Source organism: Eriocheir sinensis, chromosome 2 (genome assembly GCF_024679095.1).
Source record: "Eriocheir sinensis breed Jianghai 21 chromosome 2, ASM2467909v1, whole genome shotgun sequence".
Lineage (NCBI taxonomy): Eukaryota > Metazoa > Arthropoda > Malacostraca > Decapoda > Varunidae > Eriocheir > Eriocheir sinensis.
Window position 1 is genome coordinate 27,357,716 of NC_066510.1, and position 18,431 is coordinate 27,376,146.

Below are 18,431 nucleotides of genomic sequence, written 5' to 3' on the forward strand. Positions count from 1 at the left end.
TCTGCCTCCGCGAGCTTGTGTGGGCTAAGTTAAGTTGGACTGGGCTCGGTTAGGTATACAGGGGCTGATGTGTGTGTGTGTGTGTGTGTGTGTGTGTGTGTGTGTGTGTGTGTGTGTGTTCGTGGGGAGGGGGGGAGGTAATGCGTGTATGTGTGTTTTGAAATGTGTGTTTTTATGATGTTCTTGATTAGGAAGGGGGTCGTTTTGAGTCGTTCTTTTCCTCTCCTTCCGGGTTGGGGCTGAAAACAAATTCGACTGGGCTCCTGGGCTCGGTTAGGTATACAGGGGCTGATGTAGGGAGGGAGGGAGGTAATGCGTATATATGTGTTCTGAAATGTTTGCTTTTATGATGTTCTTGATTAGGAAGATGGTCGTTTTGAGTCGTTCTTTTCCTTTCCTTCCGGGTTGGGGCTGAAAACAAACTCACGCTAACAGATAAGGTACGATAACACATGCGGTATTTCTGTGGCGCTGCCCTGTCTGTGTACATTATGGGGAGTTTCCAGGTCACGGGAGGCGAATGTGTGTGATGTGACGTAACGCAGCTTAGCCTCGTGTAGCGTGATGTAACGAAAGAATAATTGGCCTTTTTTCTTCTCCCGCTGCGATGTGGTGTGATGTGTGGGGTGAGGCGTCCGGGGTGACAGTGATGGGCATTGTTTGGCGCTTCCACCCCTCACGTCAACTTTTTCCTAAGATCGAAAAGGTGTCACGTGTTTTTTTGCTATGGTTTACTGGTAGTTATTTTTCCTGTCAACATGTTCTCTTTTTTCTTTCTTATTTCTCATCGTTTCAGGGTTTTCTTTACTATGTCTTGGTGTTGTTATTTCTCCGTTTTCTTCCTTTTTTTTTTTCATTGTTCCCTGTTTTCCTTTCTAAGTTTTATCGGTGGTGTTATTTTTTTCCTCAACGTATTCTGTTTTTGTTTTTTTTGTGCTTATTTTTCCATTGTTTCGTGTTTTTCTTGCTATGTTTTATTGGTGTCTTTATTTCCTCTAACATTGTATCCTGTGTCATTGTGTCATTGTCTGGTTCGTATCACTGTCCCTTTCGGTTCATGGTACAGAAGAAGGGTGAAACTACCACCAGGGTCAGAAAACTACTACTGGAAAGCTCTACAACTCCTGCGAAAGCCTTAGTCAGATGTGTGTGTACTTGAGCGACGAATTGTTTGGTAATATGGCGCAGTGTGTACAGTTGAGTTGCGGTGCGCAGTGTTACCAAATCGTCGTACTCATAACACTGTATTTTTTAGGTTTCTGACCATAACAATTGAAAAAGAAACATTATTAACAATACTTACGATTTTAACTATAACTATTAAATGAAGGTCGTTATCGGTGTGGGTACGACAGTTTTTGAGTCCGAGGTTGGGATTCTCTGACTTCCGACTCCCACATCAACTCTTCCCAAGGGCAGTAAAGGAGATCAGTCGGGTTCTAAGGAGTGTTTTTTTAGATTCATGGTCAGAAAAAGAGTTAAGCTACCAACAGGGTCAGAAAATTACCCATGGAAATGCCCAAAACTCCTGCGAAAGCCTTGTCAAATGTGTGAGCTTGAAGTCAATCTACCACCAGGGTTAGAAAACTACCCATGGAAATGCCCAAAACTCCTGGGAAAGCCTTGTCAAACGTGTGAGCTTGGGCGCCGAAATGTATAAGAAAATGACTCTTAATCCGGCCATTACAAAATGCTGAGTACGACCAACGTTGCCCGATTGTCGTACACAGCCTCTTATATTTACCAACTTCCGACCCCAAAAATGTCTCCTGGGCCCCAATACCTAGATTCATTTATATTTATCGTAAAAATAGTTAATTCTTGATGTTTCTTGGCAATAGTTAGGCGTCAAAAACCGGTAAATACTATGCTCTGAGTACGATAACCTGGCAACGCTGAGGACGACAGTCTGGTGGCGGTGCGGTGTGTTGGCGTGTGTTGGCGTGTGTTGGCGTGTTACCTCGATGTCACCCGGGCAACGTATGGGACTCCTGCCGCAGTAAGGTGTTTTTCTTTTCCTTTTGTTAGTGGTGGTATTTTTTCTTCCTCTTGTCGACGTCTATCCTGTTTTTCTCCTTTCCCTCCTTTTTTTCTGTATTACGTGTTTTCTCTATGTTTTAATTGTGCTTTTATTTTTATTTTTCCTGTTGACCTTTTCACTCTTTTTTCTTTTCATATTTTCAGTGCTGTGTGTTTTCTTTCTATGTTTTTTTTTTTTTTACTGAACAAAGAGCAAGTCAAGGGCAACAAAAAAAGAAAATGTAGAAAAAAAAAGTCCGCTGTTCTTTCTACTGTCGAGGCGGTCCCTGTTTTTCTCTTCATTTATTTAGTTTTATATGATTTTTTTTACTATCTTAATGCTGTTTTTTTTTTTTATTTCTACTGTCAACGTATTCAGTTTTTTTTTCTCCTTTTTTTCAGTGTCACGCCTTTTTCTTGCTATTTTTTTTATTGTTGCTGTCATTTCTCGTTATTCCCTGTTTTTTTTCCATATTTTTTTTCAGTTATGTGTTTTTTTTACTAAGTTTTGTTGGTGTCCTTATTTTTTCTGTCAATGTATTCCCTGTTTTGTTTTTCTTATTTTTCCACCGTTCGTGATTTTCTTAGAATGTTCTACTGGTGGCTTTATTTCTCCTGTTAACGTTTTTTTTTTTTTTTTGCTTATCTTTTTCCATTGTTTCGTGTTTTCTTGCTATGTTTTATTGGTGACTTTATTTCTCCTAACATTGTATCCTGTGTCATTTTTTTTTTTGGGGGGGGGTGAAGGGAAGGGTTACTATTGTATGAGCTTGTCGTGATGGCATTGTTTACTAAGGCCTGGCTGTGTATTTTTCGTGTTTTTGTTTCTTGTATTTATTTGTGTTGCTGTAGTGTGTGTGTGTGTGTGTGTGTGTGTGTGTGTGTGTGTGTGTGAAGTTCCCGTGTTGGCGTCCCATACTAAATTTTGACAGAAGATTCCGTATGTCATTATTTTAAGGGTTTATTTACTTTAGCGATGTCGTGATGGTGGTGTTTACTTAATTCTGTTTCCATTTTGTTGATCTATTTTTGAGTTGTTGTTTGGTGTCAGCTGTTATTTACTTTTCCTATCTTCTTTTTGTTTTTATTTTTGGTGGTTCGTTAATTATGCCACGTCATTTCGTTAACCTCTTTATTTCTTTTAGGTTTGTTGTTTTGGGTCACCTGTTATTTACTATTCTCTGTTACTCCCTATTCCTTTTGTCTCCTTGTTTTTGTTTATTTTTTGCTGTTTCCTTAATTATGCCACACCATTTCGTTAACCTCTTTATTTCTTTTAGGTTTGTTGTTTTGGGTCACCTGTTATTCAATGCTCTCTGTTATTCCCTATTCCTTGTTTCTCCTTGTTTTTATTTATTTTTTGCTGCTTCGGGTCAGTCGTTGTTCTGGTGGCCTTGTAACCTAAATCCTATAATGGCTGACTGACTACGGATCCTCCTCCTCTGAGAATATATCTAGTTTTGCCGTTCTGGGTTTACCACTGTCATAAACATTCCTTATTTTTCCTTCTTTCTGTTTTTTGGGGGGAGTTCGCTCTATTTCATCTTGCGTTTTCGTTCTATCCACGGTGATCAAAGTCTCGGGGTGGCAGGTGTCAGGCGTTACTCACTCCCTTCATAACTTGCAGGCTCGTAACTTCCATTCTCGACCTTCCCATTCAACTTTCTAACTGCGTGTTAACTTCCTTGCTCCTCGTGACGCATGCGGGGAGGGCGTGGGGGCAGGGGGCTTCCGAGCAACTTGGTACAAAGCTTTCACAAACTTCAGCCCGCCACGCAGCCCCGCGATGAGCCTGCAGACCCTATGGCGTGTCTTCACAAGGGGCTGCCTAACCACCTCGCAGGCCCTCCTCTCTCTCTCTCTCCTCCTCTTTCTCCCTCCACCTCATTCTCCCTCCACCTCCTCCACCTCCTCCTCCTCTTCTGTTCTCATATTGCTCGATAAGTTCTCTCATAACACTACTGAACTCACTATTACCTCACAAACGCTTTCATAATGCCTTCCAAACTTCCTGCACGGCGCCTCTCACCTGTTCTTTTTCCTTCTCTCTCTCCCTCTTTCTTGGTCCGTCTGCCTGTCTCTCTGTATCGCTATTCCTTTCTCTGTTCCTCACTTTCTAGATTTCCTGTTATCTCTCTTTCCTCGTCTTTTCTGCCTACCTATGAATTCTACTCCCTTTCTAATACCCACTCCTATCCCCCTCACTTCCTTCTCTTCCTTATTACCCCTGACCCATTTTTCCTTTTTTTCTCCTTCACCCTCTCCCTCTCACAAACACTTTCATAATGCAATCCAAACTTCCAGCTCAAGCTTTCCCACACCCTCTCACCTCCTTTTTTTCTCTTACCCCTTCACTCTCTGTCCTCCCTCCTTCCTGTACCCCTCACCCTCTGTCCTTCATCTCCCCTTCTCTCCTCCTCTGTGTCCATCCCTCTCTGTCTGCTCTGCTCAAAGCGCTGCACACTTCGCCGTCAATCTGCCGTGCTTTCTCACACTTGCTCGGCTCACACAAAAGGCGGTAGGAAGGAAGGTGGAATGCCGACATCACAGTTCTTCCTCCTCCTTCTCCTCCTCCTCCAAACTTCTCCCAAAAGCTTGCTAACTTCCCGGGGTTCTCGCGAGAGCTTGAGAATACGCGCGTCTAACTTTCTATCCTGGTGCTGAAACGAATGGTAGGTAGAGTTCGGTGGCTTATTTTTCCGCGTTTTTTTTATATTTTTTTTTATCATGAGGTTGTTCTGGTGTTTTGAGAGAAAGGTATATATGAGGGGTGGTGATGGTGGTGGTGGAGGTGGTAGTGGTGGTGGTGGTGGTAGTGGTGGTGATGATGGAGGTTGCAGGAGGCATTGTAAAAGAAAAGGGGAGAGAGAGAGAGAGAAAAAGAGAGAGAGAGAGAAAGGATGCCTCGCCTTATTAAAAAACAATGATGCGTTTGATATGAGCTGGTTTACGTTCTCTCTCTCTCTCTCTCTCTCTCTCTCTCTCTCTCTCTCTCTCTCTCTCTCTCTCTCTCTCTCTCCATTCGTTTGTCTGGCTTCTTCATTCACAAGCAAAACTTATTCTTTTCTCTCCTTTCACCCCATTCCTCCTCCTCCCTTCCTTTGCTCTTGCCCACCTCTCCGCATTTTGTAGTCATCTCTCTCACACCTCTTCATTTCAGGCTTCATTTCACCTTCTTTCATTTTTCTCTCTCCTTTGCCTTCTGACTCCATTCCTTCGGTCTCCCCTCAAGTGCGTGATTGCCTTCCCTCCCTTTCTTCTCTCCGCTAGTCTTCCTCCCCCTCCTCCTCCCCTTTCTCCTTTCTTCCACATTTTTTTTATCCCTTCTTTTTCCTCCTTGCTCCCTCCCTCCTTCTCTTCTTTCCTCTCTTTCTTCCAGTGTGCATTCTCTTATTCGTCTTCCTTCCTCTTTATACCTTTCTTATCCATCATTTCTTTGATCTGATTTAATTTTCTCTTCTTCTTTCTCTCCTCCTTTCAATTCTTTATTCATCTCGTCATTTGTTTATTCATTCAATCACCAGTTCATTTATCATTCATTCGGACTTGTTCGCTAAATCTTTCATCGCCTGCTGCTTCTTCGCTCGCTTCATTCCTCCTCCTCTCTTATTTTTTTTATATTAGTCTATCACATCAAGAGCACTCAGTCATACTTTCTTCTTGCAAATGGAATTAACTCTCTCTCTCTCTCTCTCTCTCTCTCTCTCTCTCTCTCTCTCTCTCTCTCTCTCTCTCTCTCTCTCTCTCTCTCTCTCTCTCTCTCTCTCTCTCTCTCTCTCTCTCGCTCTCTCTCCTACCATCTTCTTCCCATTTTGTGTCCCGTAAATTATATTCTCTCCCTCATAGCCTTTCCCAGCCTCCTTTCCCCTCACCTTCCCTGCTCTTCCCTCCGTCCATTCTCGTCCCTTCCTCCCCCTGACTCGCCTCCCTAAAAAAGGACTCTTCACGTCTATTTGTCTTCTATTGGCCATTCAGGTTGCCACAGTTTTTAGAAGAAATGATGACAAAGTGTGCTGGTGTTGAAGGTGGTTGCCCTTTTTGCTGATGGTGAATGTGGTGGTGGTGGAGGTGGTGGTGGTGGAGGGCGGTGGTGGGGGGCTTACGTGTGGTGGTGCGTGACTACCGACCATAGCTGTGACAGAATATGGTGTTGTAGACCTAATTCCTATGATTGAGGTGATAGGCTTTAGTGAGAATGGCGGTGGTCCAGGTGATGGTGGTGGTCGTGGTGGGGGTGTTGGTGGTGGAGGTGGATGAGGAATGGTGTTCGGAGCTATGAGGGAGGGGGGGGGGTGAGGGAGGAATGGGAGGAGGCTAGCAATCTGGTGTTGGTGACCTGATTGGTGGTGGTGCTTGTCACGTGTCTGGGTGATGATGGTGGTGATGATGGTGGTAGTTGCGGTAGTGATGGTTATAGAAAATGGTAAGTAGCGTAGAACAAGAGGAAGTAGGAATTGCAGTAGGAGCAGCTGTAGCAAGAGGAGGAGGAAGAGGAGGAAGAGGAAGAGAAGGAGGAGGAAGAGGAAGAGAAGGAGGAGGAAGAGGCGGAAGAGAAGGAGGAGGAGGAGGAGTCATACCATTAAGTTATTCAGTAGTTAATTGTTCCCAGAAAGTGAGCGAGAGAGGCAGCAAGGGCAATGGAAAACAAGTTGCCGCGATGGTGATTGTGGTGGTTGTAACGATTGTGGTAGTAGTGGTTGTGATGGTAGTGGTGGCGTAGGAGAGAAGGAAGGTCAAGGAATCGAACCATGGGATCCAACCATTTCCTGCAAGAGGCTTAGCTGGGTTATCCTTCCCTCCTTTGAGCCCCCGAGTGGCTTGAGGAGGGAGGCAAGAAGAGGGGAGAGAGCTGTATGGAGGAGGAGAAGGAGGAGGAGGCGGAGGTGCAGAAGGATGGAGAGGTGGAGGAGAAGAGGATTGGGTATTGAAGGGAGGCTAAGAGGAGAGGAGGAGGAGGAGGAGAAGGAGAAGGAGGAACTAGAGGAGAAAGCAGATAAGAAATATGAGGAAAATTGGATGAACGGGAGGAAGGGGAAAAGACAAACAAGGAGAAGGAGGTGAGAAGGAGGAGGAGAGAGGCGAAGGAGGCGGATAGAGTGGGAGGAGGAGGAGGAAGAAGAAAAAGAAGACTCAGACTAGTTGAAAGGGAAAAAGAAGAGGAGGAGGAAGAGGAAGAGGAGTAGGAGGAGGATAAGTGCAAAAAGATAAACAAAAATCAACGAGAGAGGCAGAAAGTCCAGCAAGGGAGTGAATTTGATCTGGAGGAAGTGGAGGAGAGAGGAGAGAGAGGATGAAGCAAGCCACAAGGGAGGGAGAGAGGGAAGACGAAGAGGAGGAGGAGGAGGGAAAGAGGAAAAGATTCAGGGGAAGGAGGGAGTGAGAGAGGGAGGGAGCACTCAGAGAACGCGATGGACGACGAGGAGGAGGAATACATAGGAACCCATAGGACGAACAGACACCAGAAGACCTATCGGTCTATGGCGAGGGTGTCTGTTTACTACCGCTACTACTAGTAATCTACGTGTGGCAGGATAGGACAGAAAAGATGAAGGCTCCTCCCCACCCACCTCTCCCGCAACATGTCTATTGGTAAGTGAGGAGGAGGACGAGGAAAGAAGCAAGGAGATGAGACACGAGAAGAAGGAATGAGAGAGAGAGAGAGAGAGAGAGAGAGAGAGAGAGAGAGAGAGAGAGAGAGAGAGAGAGAGAGAGAGAGAGAGAGAGAGAGAGAGAGAGAGAGAGAGAGAGAGAGAGAGGAGGAATGAAAAACCAGCAGAGATAGAAAGAGAGAGAGAGAGAGAAACAAAGAAACAGAAAAGATCAAGAGCCACCACAACACACAACCCAACACGCAACCCAACCCAACCTAACGACACAACACAACACTCCAGCCAACACACACAGCCACTGATATAAACTTAGAGTTAATTTCACGATGGCCCTGAGGGTGACTACACGAGGCTCCGGGCTAATGTGCAGCATAAGGAGGTAATGGAGGGTGAGCATAGCTAATAGTTGGCGTCCAAGGCTAATGGATATGTGGGGTGAGGGAGAGGGGAAAAGGAGAGGCGGCCAGTGTGCGTGTATAGGGTAGCAAGAGAGGGGGAGAGGGGGAGGGAGAATAAAAGTGGAGGAAGAAAGGGTTATTAGAAACGAAAGGGGGTGGGAGCGAGGGAGTGAATGGATGTGAAGAAAATGGAAGAGATTGAAGGAGGAAAAACAAGTCGGAAAAGTGAAAAGGTGAGAGGGAGAGAAAGAATAAAAGAGAAAGAAGAAAGAGTAAGATTAGAAAAGGATGGAATCGAGTGTGAGTGACTGGAGTTTAAGGAAATAGAGAGAACGAAAAAGATTGCAGCTTCAATGTAGTTAAAAAAGAAGGAAACAGTTCAAGACAGACAAGAAAAAAAATAGATGAATCATTATGAGAGAAATTAAATGGAAAAGATGTTAAAATGAAGAGAGGAAAAGCGAGAATGGAAGAGAACGAGGGATGAAACACAGGGATTGGGGAGGAAAGAACAGGTGAATGGAGAGGGAGAAAGAGAGAGAGGGACGAATGACGAGGGAGAAGAAAGCGATGGTCGTCGTGGGCGGTGAGTGACACTAAACACACCGCACCCTAAGCTGTAATGGAAGGAAGTATATATCGTGCGTCTGTAATGAGTGAGGTCCGTACAGTAATGCCGGCCGGGAGGTGGACCATAATCCTTAATGGAAGGGCTTATACCCAAGGTAATGGATATAGTGCGTGATAGAGAGCTGTTAGTGCCCCGAGACGCTGCTGAGGCTGATGAGGATGATGATGATGTTGCTGCTGCGTCTGCTACTGCTGCTTCTTGGGAGGGGCTTTGTGTGGGATGATGTTGGGGGCGCGGGTGTTCGGGGAGGGAGAGAAGACCTGCGGAGGTGTTTGTGGGAAAGGTAGATGCTTAGGTGTTTGTGTGTGTGTGTGTGTGTGTGTGTGTGTGTGTGTGTGTGTGTGTGTGTGTGTGTGTGTGTGTGTGTGTGTGTGTGTTTGTGTTTGTAATGTTACTTCTCTTGCTATCCTTGTTATCTTGTGTTACTATTTTCAACTTATCTTTTAAACTTCCCATCTCCCTGCCTCTATCGCTTTCGCTGCCTCGTTGCACAGGAATGTCCTCCCACCCCCCACCCCCCCGTGTCCTGCTAACCGATGCAGGAGTTAACCAGTAACTTTATAATTTCATTCCTTTCGCCGATAAACTCATATACAAGTCTCCTTCGTCACACCAAAGCTAATGACTTTATTTGGTGTCATCTGTACTGTGAGAGCAGCGTGTTTGAATATTGCTTTGATTTCATGTGCTATTTATCCGCCTCCACGTTAAAGAAAAAGAAAAAATAGGAGAATTATACTAACTAGCAGCTGGATCGTCAGAGGCAATCACACAAAAAGAGAAACTAAAAGCATGAAACATCACTGATCGACCAAAAAATACTCAACTGGCTAAAAAATACTTGCTGTGTGTTCCGCATAATTAGTCGGGGCGCGCCCTGAATATAGCCGCCGTTCATTTTGCCGCATTTTTGCACTTGGCCGAGGCGAGCAACACACCCATGCCTAAACTATTTTTCATTGTCTTAACAGTCCCTTGTTTAGCGCCGCGGAGCTCGTCCATTACGCTTGGCTTTCATAACAATACGTATTACAAAGCCGGTATTTCCAGGTGACGCGCATTACCGAAGAGCAGAGGTGAGCATCGCGAATGAACGTGCATCAAACACAAACATATTTAACGCGGCAGACAAACGCGCCGCAGTAAACAAACATCACTTAATATTAAATTTATCAGTGTAAACAAACGCGCCTTGGTACAGAGACGTGAGTGTAAATAGATGCACGCGATGTACAAAGCAACGACCGAGAACAAGGTAAAGGTTTGCGAATGCTACTAAAAGATATCAACAGAGAGAGAGAGAGAGAGAGAGAGAGAGAGAGATCCTATCACTGTTCTTTTCGCTGGCAAAATCAAAAGCGTCAGAGGGTAAGAAAAAAATACAAGATCACAGAAACGACAAAAGAAGAAAAAAGGGGGAAAAAACACAAAACATAAAACACGCATCAGAAAAAAAGGAAAGAGAAAAAGGATTGAAACCGAAGAATGAAATAAAAAAAGAGTGGAATGAAAAGAAGGAGAAGACATGCAAGCAACCCCCGTCAGAGGCAAAAAAAGAAAACATAAAAGAAAAAACACGACCGAAACGAAAACAAACCAAACAAGAAACCAAAACAAAAAATTAGAAAAAGAAAACGGGGGGAGAGAAAGACCTGGACGGGTACTGCGAAGGAAAAAAATGAGACCCCAAAAGAAAACGAAAGAAAAACTGGGAAAAGAAAGGAAAAGAGACAGAACTTTCATAACAAGAGCAAGGAGAACAATGGCAGCATGAGCACGAGCCATCCTGAGTCTGGACACAACAGGCACAGTGAAAGGAAAAGACAGCCGAGCCTTCGACACAATGCTGGAAGAGGAGGAGGAGGAGGAGGAGGAGGAGGAGCTGCAGGAGTAGGAATACCAGCAAAAGGAGAAGTAAAAGGAGGAGGAAGGGGAATAAGAACAATAACAATGGGAGGTAAATGTCTAAGCTGCAAGAGGAGAGGAAGGAAGAAAGGAGGAAATACGGAATGGAAGGAGAAAAGGAGGAGGATAACAACAGAAGGAAAACGAAAGAGGAACGAGAAAGAGTAAAAGTGGGAGAGATGCAAGAGAGTGGAGGTGGAGGAGAGGAGGGGGAGGATCCGAAGAAGCAAAAAAAAAGATGGAGGCAGGAAGGAAGAGACGGGAGTATAAGAAACGAGATATGAATATATATGAGACACGGAGGAAGAAGAGAAGGAAGACAAATAAGAGGAACTGGAGAGGGAAAGCCGAGGTGCCGGACATGGGTGACTAAAAGATAAAACTAAGGAAAAGACACGAAAAGGGAAAGAAAAGACGAGGACTCCAAAACAACGAAGGAAAAAAGAAGGGACCAAAGTACAGATGAAAAGACATACATAGAAGAAAAGCAAAGAGAATAACGACCAAAACTTAGGAAAAGGAGAGAATAAGAAAGGAAAAGGCTTCGAGGTAAGATTTTTTTTACAGTGAGTCAGAGTTGAGGTAATAAAGATAAGGAGCCCTGGCGTCGGCGGGGATCCCAAAACATGCCGTCGCCACCTCGCCTCCGCCGCCGCAGTCTTTTCGGGTTCACGCACGATTCAGATTCTCTCTGATCACCCTGCTCACTCTTGTATCAATTTTCTGTAGCCTTTTCCGTAAGAAATCTATAATCTGAATACGTAAACATAAGGAAGTTCTCTTTACTCAATGTTTAAATAGGTAAAACACTAAGTAAAGACATTAGTGATTCTTGATTGCCATTTTTTGTTTATTTCCAGGTGCTTACTTTATTTTTGGGTTCAGTTTTGGGTTCAGATGTTTTTTTCATGATTCAGGTAACACACGAGGAAAAGATGCAGAGACTGATGAAAATTTACAAAGCCTCTCAGTCCTTCATCTTTTCATCTTCATCTTTTTTCATGATTCAGGTAACACACGAGGAAAAGATGCAGAGACTGATGAAAATTTACAAAGCCTCTCAGTCCTTCATCTTTTCCTCTTTGTCCTGGATTCCATTTAAAAAAAAACAAAAAAAACATCTGGGCGAGTGCTCCTTTTCTGATATTCAAAGCCAATGTTTACTAGACAGGAATGACATTTAAGCGCGGAGTAGTCAACGCACGTGGGGGTTTGGACGTGTGTGTGCATAAGTCTGAAGGTTCTCTGATTACCTGATGCCCTTCATTCCTACTTAATGCTGCGTCGGTGGAGTCCGGTCAACTATTCCGCTTCTCCAGAAATATTTGTGAAAGAAAAAAAAGATAAAAACGAGAAATTGAAACTGTGTGCTCGGTCGGACAAATGCTTAAAAGTCTACCCACCACAAAACACTATAATTTACCGCCTCAGGTCAACAAGGTAACGGAATTAAATATAGGGGCAAAGAATGAAGGTTTTGGGAGACGGACTAACCTCTCATCATTTAGCTATTTTCTGTTGTTTTTTTTGTTTTTTTTTGGGGGGGTTACTTTTTCGCGCTGTAATCATGGGCGAGCCGGACGAGTTTTGATGTGTGGACAGCAAACACTTGTCGCTGTACCGTAGAGTCAGGGAGAGCAGTGTTTACATATTGATTTTTTGCCTGTTGTTCCTGTGTGTGTGTGTGTGTGTGTGTGTGTGTGTGTGTGTGTGTGTGTGTGTGTGTGTGTGTGTGTGTGTGTGTGTGTGTGTGTGTGTGTGTGTTAATTTGTTGGTCTCTCTCTCTCTCTCTCTCTCTCTCTCTCTCTCTCTCTCTCTCTCTCTCTCTCTCTCTCTCTCTCTCTCGTTCTGTTTCTCTTTCTCCGGTCATCAAGTAACAAGTCGGCAAGGAAGAATAAAGCGACAGATTAGAAGAAGCACTGAAGTCAGGTAAGAAGGAGAGAAAGAAGCGCAGAAAGGAAAGAAGGAAAAGGGGGACGCCGAACCTAGTCGAGGCTGGGGTTAAATCAGTGCATTAATACCTACTCCTGCTCTCAGGTGCTAATTAATGTTTCGCCCAGGTGTATTAGGTACGAGTAACTGCAGGAAAGATGGACACGTAAAAAAAGAAACGGAGAGTGACTAGATTTATAATGAAAAGCAAACTCTGTAAAGCAAAAGACTATGACCTTAGAAAAAAAACAAGACGAGGAGAGAGAGAGAGAGTGCAGAGGAAGGAAGAAAAGGAAAAAGGAAATGGAGGAAGAGCAGATTAAGATTTTTAAAATGTGTCGGGAGGGAAGCAAGGAAGCAGGGAAGGAGGGAAGGAAGGAAGGAAGGAAGGAAGGGAGGTAAGTGGAAAGGAGAAGGTGCAGTGTTGATGGACGATAATGATAGTGTGGAGGCGTTCCGGGTGCAGAGAATGGAAGAAGAGGGAAGGGGATTGCAGGAGGAGGAGGAGGAGGAGGAGGAAGGAAAGAGAGAAACAGGAGGAGGATAATGAGAAAAGAGAGGAAAGAGGAAGGTGAGGAGGAGGAGGAGGAGGAGGAGGAGGAGAAGGAGGAACAAAAGGAAGATGATGATGAGAATGGAAAGAAGATAGAAAAGATGAGCGTGCAAATCATAATGGAAAAAAACACGAAAATACAAACAAAAGAAAAAAATATTAATTGAAACAAGAAAGTGAATGAAAGAAGAAGACGAAAACGAAAAACAAATCTCACACACACAAAACAAAACACGTAAACAAATAAAACAACGATGGAAACGAAGAAGAGAGAAAGAGAGAGAGGGAAGGAAGAAGGAAAAGAGAAGAAGAAGAAGAAGAAGAAGAACAAACAGAAAGGCAAGAGGAAATAGAAGGTACACAGAATGGATGGGAAAGAGGACTGCAAGGAGACAACCACGAAGGGGAGTTGCGAAGGCGATCTCGGTCTGGAAAATAGAAGGGCGAGCGGGCGAGGAGGCGAGGCGAGTCGAGGGGAGGCGAGGCGAGGCAAGGTTAGGACAAACACAGCTCTTCGAAGACCCCCAACTTTTTCCTACCTAAAACTTGAGATAGAGAGGCTGGGAAGAGCAAGGAGGAGGAGGAGAAGTAGGGGAAGAGGAGGAGGAGGAGGAGGAGGAAGGTAGATGTGAAGGAGGAGCAGGAGAAAGAAGCGAGAGAAGAGGAGGAGAGCAAGAACGAAGTAGCATATGAGGAGGAGGAGACAGAGAGGAAATAAGAACTCCAGTAGAAGATGGAGGAAGGAAGAAAGAAGGGAGAAGAAACTGGAGACTGAAGGAATATGAAGACGAGGAGGAGGAGGAGGAGGGGGAGGAGAGAGAGGAGAAATAGGAACAAAGGTAGAAGACGGAGAAAGGAGGAAAGAAGAAGAAGAATTGGGAGACAAAGAATAGGATGGACAGGAGAAGAAGGAGGGCAAGGACGAAGTAATGGATATGAAGGACGAAAATAAGAACCAGGAAAACAATAAGAGGAGGAGGAGGAGGAGGAGGAGGAAGGGAAAGAAGATGAAGAGGAGAAAATCAAAGACGAAGGAGGGCATGAGGAGAAGGAAGGAAATAATAACAATGAAAAACAATCGAGGAGAAATAAGATGGAGGGCGAGAACGAGGAAGGAAATAACAGAAATGAAAAACAATCGAGAAGAAATAAGAAGGAGGACGAAGAGGAGGAAGCAACAAAGAAAGAAGATGGAGTAAGGAAGGAAGACAAGGAGAGGACGCAGGTGGAGCAAGAGGTCGGCCCCGTAACGTGGCATCACAACGGCTAACTTGGCTATGAATGCTTTAGTGAGGCGGCTGGGGAGGCGGCATTTCCAGGGAGCAATAGTCGTAGTAGTTGGCGGAATGGTGGTAGTGGTGGTGGTAGGTTCTGGTGGTGGTGATAATGGGTGGAGCTTGGTGGTGGTGGTGCGGTGGAAGGTGGTAGGAGTGAAGAAAATGTTGGAGAAGGAGGTATTAGCAGTGGTGGTAGTGTAGTGGATGGTAGTGTAAGTAGTAATGGTGGAGGAATGTGGTGGAGGTGGAGGAAAGACGTGGTGGAAGAGAAAAAGTTTGGAGAGAAGAGGCGGGTGGTGGTGGTGGTGGTGGTAGTGACAGTGGTGGTGGTGGTGGTGGTGGTGCATCCTCTCGACTTGACAGCGCCTCCAGGCATGAAGACAGCGTTGAAACTTTAATGCAAGGCAACAAGAGGAAATGGCGAAGTGGCCGATGCTAAAATGAATTTTCTCCAAAGGTTCTCGAGCGCTACAAAAAGAAAAGGTGAATTGATATATATTGAACGACGGGGTATCGAGGCGCCTGTGGTGAGGAAGTAGTGAAGGAGGACAAAATATAACGCTTCGAGAGTGAGGCAAGAGCGGCCGCCTGCAGGAAGGAAGGTCACTAGAGAGCAAGACGTGAATGTGGGGAAAAAATGATAATAAAATGTCGCTCGCTTTAGCATCATAAAACACGTTATTTTTCCCCGAACGTCACTGCAATACAAGGAAAAGAATGTGTTTTAAATTTACCAACCTTCAGCTCACCCTTAAAAAGATTAGTGGGATAAAGCAGTAAAAAAAAAAAAGAGTGGTATATATATTAAGAAAAGAATTGAACTTAAAATGGAACTCGCTTTAGAATCGTTAAACAAATTATTTCCCCCCAAAAGTTACTGCAATACAAGGGAAGGAGAGTGCTCTAAATTTACCAACCTCCAATCCACCCTTATAAAAAGAGTTGGATTAAGTAGTCGAAAAATAAATGAACGGAATAAATAAAGATAAGTTAAAATGGAACTCGCCGGCAATATTCTTTTAAATAGGTCAAATTATTCACCCTAAACGCTACTGCAATACAAGGGAAGGAAAGTATTATAAATTTACTAACCTTCAGTTCACCCGTCGAGAAAATGAATGGTATGTAAAAATGAATGTGAACAAAAATGGAACTTGCTAGCAATATTCTTTCAAATAGCTCGTGTTTGCCTGGGACTCCCGGCTCAAAGTCAGATTGCTGTATGACACATATTTACTCAACTTGCATAACTGATCAATCGGTGGCTGCGACGCGGGATCCGACTCGTTCAAAACACACATAATACTCATTCCGAGCATTGAAAGTGGCCTGAAAGTCGTCATCTCATAAATGTCGGCATACATAAGCCTTATCTGGGGCCTCGGAATAGGTTTGAAGGCCTTAATACCTAAAACGAAAAATAGCATGCGTATTACTTATTTTGAGCGTAGAAATTGGTATGACACAATTTATTATAGCTAAAAATCAACAAAATCATAAAAGTTCCCATACGTAAGGCTTATCTTGGGTCGTGGCATGGGTTTCAACGCCCTAATACCTAAAGAAGGAATATATACACATAAGTATTATATATTTTGAGCACGGAAATTGGTATGAAACTCGTTATTCTGCCTAAAAATCGCAGCAAAATGCACGTGGGAAAAAGAGCAAGTAATTCTCATAAATTTTCGTTAAGTAGGAGCAAAATTTCTGCTTGAGAGTGTGAATACTTTTTATAAATTGATACAAAAAGTTAAAGCGCTCTAGTCAGATGCTCATTACCAACAAGAGTAGGAGGAGGAGGAGAATGAGGAGGAAGATTGAGGCAGGAAGAAAAGATGAAGGAAAGGAAAGAAAAGCAGGATGAGGGAGGAAAGGAGGAGAGGGACGGGAAGATTGAGCAAGAAAAAGTAAATTGAGAGAGGAAAAGATAGCGAATAAAGACGAGAAAAAGGAGAGAGACAGAAAAATAGGAAGCAGTATGGGAAAGGAAAGGGAGGATAGGCGAGAAGAATGAAAAGAGAAGAAGTTGAAAGTGAGAAAGGGAAAATAGGAGGAAGAGTGAGATAGAAAAGATAGGAAAAATGAAGATTGAAAAAGTGGAAGATAGTGAATGATAAAGAGAGAAAGAGAAAGCATAGACATGAAGGAGAGGAAGGGTGAGAGAGGCAGGTGAGAGGCAGGTCAGGGAGGAGAATGGCAGAGAAGAGGAGAGGGAGAAGAGTGAGGCAGAAGAGATCATCGTCAGGAGGTCAAATGCACTTCAGAGGAGGAGGAGGAGGAGGAAGAAGAGGAGGAGAGAGGTTTGGGCGCAATAAGAGGTAGCCGTGAGCAAGGAGAGGCCGAAGGAACAGGTCACCGGTAGAGGGAACGAGAGGGAAGGAGTGGATGATTGGGACGGTGACTTGAAAATATCAGAAACGCCGAGCTTGTAACGCCTCCATGATCGCAGAGAGAGAGAGAGAGAGAGAGAGAGAGAGAGAGAGAGAGAAACGAAACAAAGAATGAAAGAAACGAAGGAAGAAAAGAGAAAAAAAAAGTAAGAAAGCCAGTAAGAGAGAGAAAGAAAGAAAGAAAGAAGGAAAGAAACGAAGGAAGAAAAAACGGAGATATAGAAAAATCATGAAAAAATAGAAAGGAAGGAAGATAAAAAAATAGAAAAAAAATGGAGATAATATCGACTTCAAAATCACATATATATCAGGAGAAAAATATAATGTGGTTGAGTTGTTTTTGTTATTGTTGTTGTTTTGCCTCGCCCCTCGCCGGTCCCCAGGAAGCTGAATCCGCCGCCAATTGAGCGCACGGAATATCGTATTTAAGAGAGTCGTTACGCTAATTCGAACGTTTCCCGGAAGATGACGATGATTGGTCACACGATTTTTCACTTCTCTCCCTCCCTCCCTCCCTCCTTCCCTCCCTCGTTTCTCCATTTACCGCTTCATCTGTTCTTAATGCTCCCCTTCCTTCTCTCTCCTTCATTCCCTCTTCTTCAGCTTTCCTTTCTTCCTCCTTTCTTTTTTCCCCTTACTCTCTTACCTTTTCTTCCTTCATATATTCATTTCTTCATCCCTTGCTCTTCTCTTAATGTTCCCCTTCCTTCTCTCTTTTTCATTCCCTCTTCTTTAGCTTTCCTTTCTTCCTCCTTTCTTTCTTCCCCTTACTCTGTTCCCTTTCTTCTTTCCTTTATATATTCATTTACTCATCTCTTGCTCTCCCTTTTTGGTATTTCCTTTCCCTCTTTTATACTCCTTTCGTCCTTAATATTCCTCTCTCCTCTGCCTTCCTCCTTCCTTCATTTTTGTACTTTCTCCTCTCTCCCTTCCTTCACCATTCCTCCTTCCTACCTCGTGTCCCTGTCTTCTTTCTCCATACAGTCATTCATTCATCCAGTTCTCTCCATTCTTTTCTCGTCTTTGCATTCCCTCCTGTTTTTCTCTAGTTTTATCTTCGTCCACTCATTATTCTTGTTTTCCGTTCTTCCTTCCTACCCTTCATACCTTCCTTCCTCATATCTGTGTTATTTATCTCTTCCTGACCTATCCTACTCCCCCCTATGCATCCCCTTCTCCTTTCTCTCCTCTTCCTCCAATCCACCCTTCTCCCCCTTCCTCCATCTCCGCCTGACATGTTAGACTGACACGTGAGAGACATGTTCGTGAATGTTGGTTAGTGACAGACAGACGCGGAGACGAGACAAAGGGAGGCGATATAGAGCAGATATAGAACACATGACGCTCTCGCTCTCCCCTTCCCTCATGTCTCTCTTTCTCCCTTCCCTCATTCCTCCCTCCTTTTCCTTCATTCCTCTCCTATTCCCTCATATTTCTCTCCCCTTCCCTCATTCCTCCCTCTCTCCTTTTCCCTCATTCCTCCCTCCTTTTCCTTCATTCCTCTCCCATTCCCCCATTTTTATCTTCCATTCCCTTATTCCTCCCTCCCTTCTTTCCTCCCATCCCATTTCCATTTCTCTCCCCTTTCCCTTATTCGTCTTTCCCTGTCCTCCATTCCCCTCTCTCCCATTCCCTCATTCCCCTCTTTTCCGTTCCCTCTTTTCTTTCTCCCCTTCTCCCCTTTACTCAATTTTCTCTTCCCGTCCTTTTTTTT

The 18,431-nt window shown here is 44.1% G+C and overlaps 1 protein-coding gene across 1 annotated transcript in view; it reads right to left on the reverse strand.

Moving 5' to 3' along the window:
* Positions 1-18,431, reverse strand: part of LOC127001987 (uncharacterized) — a 222,671-nt gene that overhangs the window by 32,413 nt on the left and 171,827 nt on the right. The window lies entirely within an intron of this gene.